Below are 6,986 nucleotides of genomic sequence, written 5' to 3'. Positions count from 1 at the left end.
GTGAGGCGATGCCCCGCCCTGCTTTGGCTGGCTCTCCATGGGCTGCACCCACTTTCCGACCAGTCCCAATGAGATGAACCAAATACCTCAGTTGGAAATGCAGAAATCATCTGTCTTCTGCATCGATCATACCAACAGCTGCAGACCGGAGCTGTTCCTGTTCGGCCATCTTGGAAGGGACCCCCATTTTATTTTTTTTTCTTGCTTTATTTTTTGAGTTTCTTGTAGATTCTGGATATTAGTCCTTCGTTGGGTGCATAGGTTACAAAAATTTTCTCCCATTCTGTGTGTTGTCTGTTTACTTTGCTGATTATTTCTTTTGCTGTACAGAAGCTTTTTAGTTTAATTAGGTGCCATCCATTTGTCTTTGTTTTTGTTGCATTTGTGTTTGGGTTCTTGGTCATGAATTCTTTGCCTAAGCTAACATTGAGAAGAGTTTTTCAAATGTTATCTTCTTGAATTTTTATGGTGTCAGGTCTTAGATTTAAGTCTTTGGTCCATCATCAGTTGATTTTTGTGTAACGTGAGAGATGAGGATCCAGCTTCATTCTTCTACATGTGGCTTGCCAATTATCCCAGCACCATTTGTTGAATAGGATGTCCTTTCCCCACTTTATGTTTTTGTTTGCTTTGTCAAAGATCAGTTGGCTGTAAATATTTAGCTTTATTTCTAGGTTCTGTATTCTGTTTCATTAGTCTACATGCCTATTTCCTTTTTTTTTTTTTTTTTTTTTTTGAGACTGAGTTTCACTCTTGTTGCCCAAGCTGGAGTGCAATGGTGCGATCTCAGCTCACCGCAACCTCCACCTCCTGGGTTCAAGCAATTCTCCTGCCTCAGGCTCCCAAGTAGTTGAGATTACAGGCATGTGCCACCACACCCAGTTAACTTTGTATTTTTAGTAGAGACAGGGTTTCTCCATGTTGGTCAGGCTGGGCTCAAACTCCCAACCTCAGGTAATCTGCCCACCTCGGCCTCCCAAAATGCTGGGATTACAGGCATGAGCCACTGCGCTCCACCTTACATGCCTATTTTTATACCAGTACCATGCCACTTTTGTAACTATAGACTTGTAGTATAGTTTGAAGTCCAGTAATGTTATGCCTCTAGGTTTGTTCTTTTTGCTTAGTCTTGCCTTGGCTATGTGAGATCCTTTTTGGTTCTTTTTTGGTTCCATATGAATTTTAGGATTGTTTTCATAACAAGAAATTTCCTTTAAACATGTTGGCTGATTGTCCCACCCTTTTTTCCTTCCTACATAAATAGAAATATTAGATGAGTGAGGTTAGGAGTACTACTGAGAATGGTTAGCTGTTCACTCCTCTTTCTTAGGAGCCAGCTGCCCTTGGGGAACAGATATCTGCCTTGCTGTTATTACAAAACTTGGCTTATGTGCTCACTTTAACAGCACCTGTACTAAAATTGGAATGATACAGAGATTAGTGTGGTCCCTACACAAGGATGATATGCAAATGTGTGGAGTGTTCCATATTTTTAATCATTGGCATCCCTGAAAGAGATGGGGAGGGCACAAACAACTTGAAAACTGTTCCAGGTTATAATTTATGAAAACTTCACCAACCTCTCTAGAGAAGTCAACAGTCAAATTCTGGAAATACAGAGAACCTCTGCAAGATTCTACAGAAGAAGATCACCCCCAAGACACATAATCATCAGATTTTCTAAGGTCAAAATAAAAGAAAGGAATGTTAAAGGCAGCTAGAGAGAAAGGGCAGGTCACTTACAAAGGGAACCTCATCAGGCTAACAGCAAGCTGCTCAGCGGAAACCTTACAAGCCAGAAGAGATTGAGAGCCTATATAATGTTCTTAAAGAAAAAAATCTTCAACCAAGAATTACATATCCAGCCAAACTAAGCTTTCTTAGCAAAAGAGAAATAAAATCCTTTCCCTATAAGCAAATGATGAGGGAGTTTGTTACCACTAGACCTGCCTGACAAGAGATTTTGAAAGGAGCACTAAATATGGAAAGGAAAGACCATTACCAGCCAATACAAAAACACACTTAAGTGAACAGACCAGTGACACTATAAAGCAACCACACAAACAAGCCAGCGTAATAACTACCTAACAATAGAATGACAGGATCAAATGTACACATATCCATATTAACTTTGAATATAAATGGGCTAAATGCCCCCACTTAAAAAGCACAGAGTGGTAAGGTCTATATAGAAAACCAAGACCCAGCAGTATGCTGTTTTCAAAACACCCATCTCACATGCAATTACATCCATACATTCAGAGTAAAGGCACAGAGGAAAATCTTCCAAGCAAATGGAAATCAGACAAAAGCCAGACTTGCAATCCTAATTTCAGACAAAACAGATTTTAAACCACAAAGATCAAAAAAGACAAAAGAGGTCATGACAATAATGGTAAAGAGTGCAATTCAACAAGAAGACCTAACTATCCTAAATATATATGTACCCAAAACAGAAGCACCCAGATTCATAAACCAAGTTCTTAGAGACTCACGAAGATACTTAGACTCCCACACAATAATGGTGGAGACATCAACAATCCACTGACAGCATTAGGCAGAGACAGAAAATTAGCAATGATACTCAGGACCTGAACTCAACATTAGACCAAATGGATCTGATAGATCTCTACAGAATTCTCCTTCCCAAAACAACAGAATATACATTCTTCTCATCGCCACCTGACACATACTGTAAAATAAACCAAATAATCAGATATAAAAGAATCCTTAACAAATAGGAAAAAACTGAAATCATACCAAACACACTTTCAAACCATAATGCAATAAAATTAGAAATCAAGACTAAAAAAATTTATCAAAACCACACAATTACATGAAAATTAAACAACATGCTTCTGAATAACTAACATTATTCATAACTAAATAATGAAATTAAGGCAGAAATCAAGAAGTTCTTTGAAACTAAGGAGAACAAAGATACAACATACCAGAACCTCTGGGACACAGCTAAGGTAGTGGTAAGAGGGATATTTATAGCATTAAATGTCCACACCAAAAAGTTAGAAAGATCTCAAATTCACAACTTAACATCGCAGCTAAAAGAACTAGAGATGCAAGAGGAACCCCAAAGCTAGCGGAAAAGAAATAACACAAATCAGAGCTGAACTGGAGACCAAGACACAAAAGACCATTCAAAAGATGAATAAATCCCACAGCTGTTTTTTTTTTTTTTGGAAAATTAATAAAATAGGCCATTAGCTAAACTAATAAGAAGAGAGAGAAGATGCAAATAAAAACAATTAGAAATGGCAAAGGGGATGTTACCACTGACCCCACAGAAATAAAAATAACCATCAGAAAGTACTACAAATACCTCTATGCAAACAAACTAGAAAACCTAGAAGAGATGGTTAAATTCTTGGACACATACACCCTCCCAAGACTGAACCAGGAAGAAATTGATTCCCTGAACAAACCAATAACAAGCTTTAAAATAGAATCAGTAATAAATAGCCTACTAGCCAAAAAAAAAAGCTCAGGACCAGACAGATTCAAAGCCAAATTCTACCATATGTACAAAGAAGAGCTGGTATTATTCCCACTGAAACTATTCCAAAAATTGAGGAGGAGGGACTCCTCCTCATCTCATATGAGGCCAACATCACCCTGATACCAAAACCTGGCAGAGACACAACAGAAAAAGAAGACTTCAGGTCAATATTCTTGATGAACATTGATGCAAAAATCCTCAACAAAATACTGACAAATGGAATCTAGCAGCACAGAAGAAAGCTAATCCACCAAGATCAAGTAGGCTTTATCCCTGGGATGCAAAGTTGGCCCAAGATATGCAAATCAATAAATGTGATTCATCGCATAAGCAGAACTGAAAGCAAAACACATATGATTACCTCAATAAACTAGGTATTAAGGGAACATACCTCAAAATAATAAGCGCCATCTATGGCAAACCCACAGCCAACATCATACTGAATGGGTAAAAGCTGGAAGCATTCCTCTTGAAAACCAGTGCAAGACAAGGATGCCCTCTCTCACCACTCCTATTCAACATAGTATTGGAAGTCCTGACCAGGAAAATGAGACAAGAGAAAAAAACAAAGGGCATTCAAACAGGAAGAGAGTAAGTCAAATTTTTCCTGTTTGCAAACGACATAATCTTATATCTAGAAAACCCAAGAGTCTCAACCCAAAAGCTCTGTTAGCCTATAAACAACTCCAGCAAAGTTTCAGGATACAAAATTAAAGCACAAAAATTACTAGCATTCCTATACACCGATAATAGCCAAGCCAAGAGCCAAATGAAGAATGCAATCCTATTCACAATTGCCACAAAAAGAATAAAATACCTAGGAATTCAGCTAACCAGGGTAAAAGATCTCTACATTGAGAATTACAAAACAATGCTCAAAGAAATCAGAGATGACACAAATGGAAAAACATTTAATGCTCATGGATTGGAAGAATCAATATCATTAAAATGGCTGTACTGCCCAAAGCAATTTATAGATCCAATGCTACTCCTATCAGACTACCAATGACATTCTTCATAGAACTAGAAAAAAACGATTTTAACATTCATATGGAACCCAGAAAGAACTCAAACAACCAAAGCAATCCTAAGTAAGAAGAACAAAGCTGGAGGTATCACATTACCCAACTTTGAACTATATTACAGGGCCACTGTAACCAAAACAGCATAGTACTGGTACAACAACAGACACATAGACCAATGGAACAATAGAGACACCAGAAATAAGGCTGCACACCTACAACCATCTGATCTCGGACAAAGCTGACAAAAACAAGTAATGGGGAAAGGACTCCCTATTCAGTAAATGGTGCTTCTGATTTCTTGCTCCTGGTCTGCATTCAAGTTGGGGAGACATTTCCTTTATGCCCTGTATCCATGATAAAAGGCTGCAAGGAAAGTGTTTTAATCTCTTACTTAGGGTATAGGAGAAGGAAATGGTTTGCGAGGACATGGTGTGCCCTTGTCACAGGTGTCACCACAGCAAGGTCCTTCAAATTAATGACACAGGAGAGGATGGTTTCTGAGAACTTTGCTTGTTAGCTTCCAAGGCAGCTTTGAAAGGCCATGTAGCTGTGATTTCCTGAGTGCCAACATACATGCACTCAGGAAATACCATGCAGGGCACTTGGCACACACAATTCAAAACAATACTACCAGACAACTATTTAACAGATGAGAAAACTGAAGCATAGAAAGTTTCAGTGACTCCTTTAAGCTTGCCCAGTGAAAAAGTGGCTGACCTATGCAGAGCTGTTTTAACTTATAATTGGAAGCCCTGCTGATTAACTGCAGTAGCAGTTCTGAATTCCCAGGATCAGAGTGAAACTGCCTAGACTGGTATCTTGCTCAGAATAGACAGATGAGTGAATTAATCCATAGTTAAGATGAGTCTGCCCAGTAAGCAGCCTCTTTTTGCCAGCATAACATTCTCCTAGTGAAATCTTAATGTTAAAACTCAACATACAAAAATCAAAAGCTGAGCAACTTCGGTTGACATGAAGGTGGCTGAACCAGAGCACCACTTGAGGCTTCCTTCTTATTCCCACCTAAAGTCCCCAAAGCACTGCCATAAAATTGCAAAACTTGGCCCCAGTAAAGTTTGAAAACTACCAAATGAGTCCAGCTCCCAACTCAGCATGATAGACAGTATGCTATTTATCAGAAAAAGTCCTGCATTGGGTTATAGGGTGTTAACATGGAACTCTTCCTATTTTGGTTTCTGTTGACAACAGATGCCACATTCCAAAATGACAGACCATCTTGGCTGAGAAATTATTACAAGACTTGTCCGCAGCATACAGGGTATAGAAGGTTCAAGTTGTTGGCTATTGGAAAGGGTCTTGTGAGGAAAGTATTGGGGGGGTCCCTTTCCTTCTCATCATCTCAATTCAAGGGAAAGAGGCTCTGGTGCGTTCATTTGGAGAATTTGAGTCTTGCTACTTCTGGTTGGCAGGCATAGTGGAGCAAGGGAGGATGAGGAGAGAAAGACTTGGCCAGTTACTTTACCAGTGGAGTGGAGAAGAAATGCTGTTGTGATAGTAAGGGCCTGCACTTACAGATTGTCAGTGTGTGAAAACAAGACAGCATGGGAGTTTTCTTAGATCTTGTTCAGTGGGGTCACCTGAAGGATACTAAAGCCCCAGCAGAAAAGAAGCTGAAGGAAGATTCCTAGGGACAGAGGGGAAAGGAGAAACAGTTGGACTAGACTGCATTCACCCAGGTCAAGGAAACTACAGACAGGAGATAACCAGGAATAAGAAAGATCCCTGAGGAGCACAAAAAAGAGTCAGCTTAAACACCTGCCAGCCCCAGGGAAGGTGAGCCATTGTAGCAGCACAGTCACAGTGGCTTTCATGCCCCTTCATCTGTCCTTCCTTCCCTTCCTTCCCTTCCTTCTACATGGAAGGGTCAGAAATCATGGTGAGCCAGCTATGGGAGGAGAAAAAGCATGAGGCAAAGAAATAGAGAAATCTTATACTCCCATAACATCCCTTTCATTTTAAATTACTGTTTTGTTGTTGTTGTTGTTGTTTTGTTTTTGCTTTGTTTTGTTTTGCTTTTTTTTTTTTTCATGTTAAGTGGCTGTAAAACTTTCATTTACCTAAAGGGCTTTTTATCCAGGGCAGGGAAAGACCACACTCAATGAGAAGATTTAAAGACAGAGTGGGAGTCAAATGTCAACTTTAGTTTGTATTTATACCCATACGTGTTGCTCATCCAACAAACAAATTTTACTTATGTTCAGATGAAATATACACCTTGTAAATTCTTTCTATAGAGTCTAGTCCAGCCTTCAGGAACTTACAGGTCAAGACTTTCTACAACAGCTCTGGGAACTTTTGAGCAAAGATTGTCCTGTTTCTCCTGAACTACTTTTCTCCAGGCTCTTTTCTCATGGGCCACAGCTTCACAATTCTCTCTCTTGGGCTCCCTCCCTTGGAACTGCCTGTCCTCCATACGTTTTCTTTTG

At 39.4% G+C, this 6,986-nt stretch overlaps 1 non-coding gene across 1 annotated transcript; it reads left to right on the top strand.

Moving 5' to 3' along the window:
* The first annotated feature begins 1,390 nt into the window (after positions 1-1,390).
* LOC112438338 (U6 spliceosomal RNA) lies at positions 1,391-1,494 on the top strand. The gene has a single exon (XR_003026784.1). It is a non-coding gene; the product is annotated as a U6 spliceosomal RNA (small nuclear RNA).
* The last annotated feature ends 5,492 nt before the right edge of the window (positions 1,495-6,986 follow it).

This window comes from Pan paniscus, chromosome 1 (genome assembly GCF_029289425.2).
Source record: "Pan paniscus chromosome 1, NHGRI_mPanPan1-v2.0_pri, whole genome shotgun sequence".
Classification (NCBI taxonomy): domain Eukaryota; kingdom Metazoa; phylum Chordata; class Mammalia; order Primates; family Hominidae; genus Pan; species Pan paniscus.
This window is presented reverse-complemented; position numbering and strand designations above follow the sequence as displayed.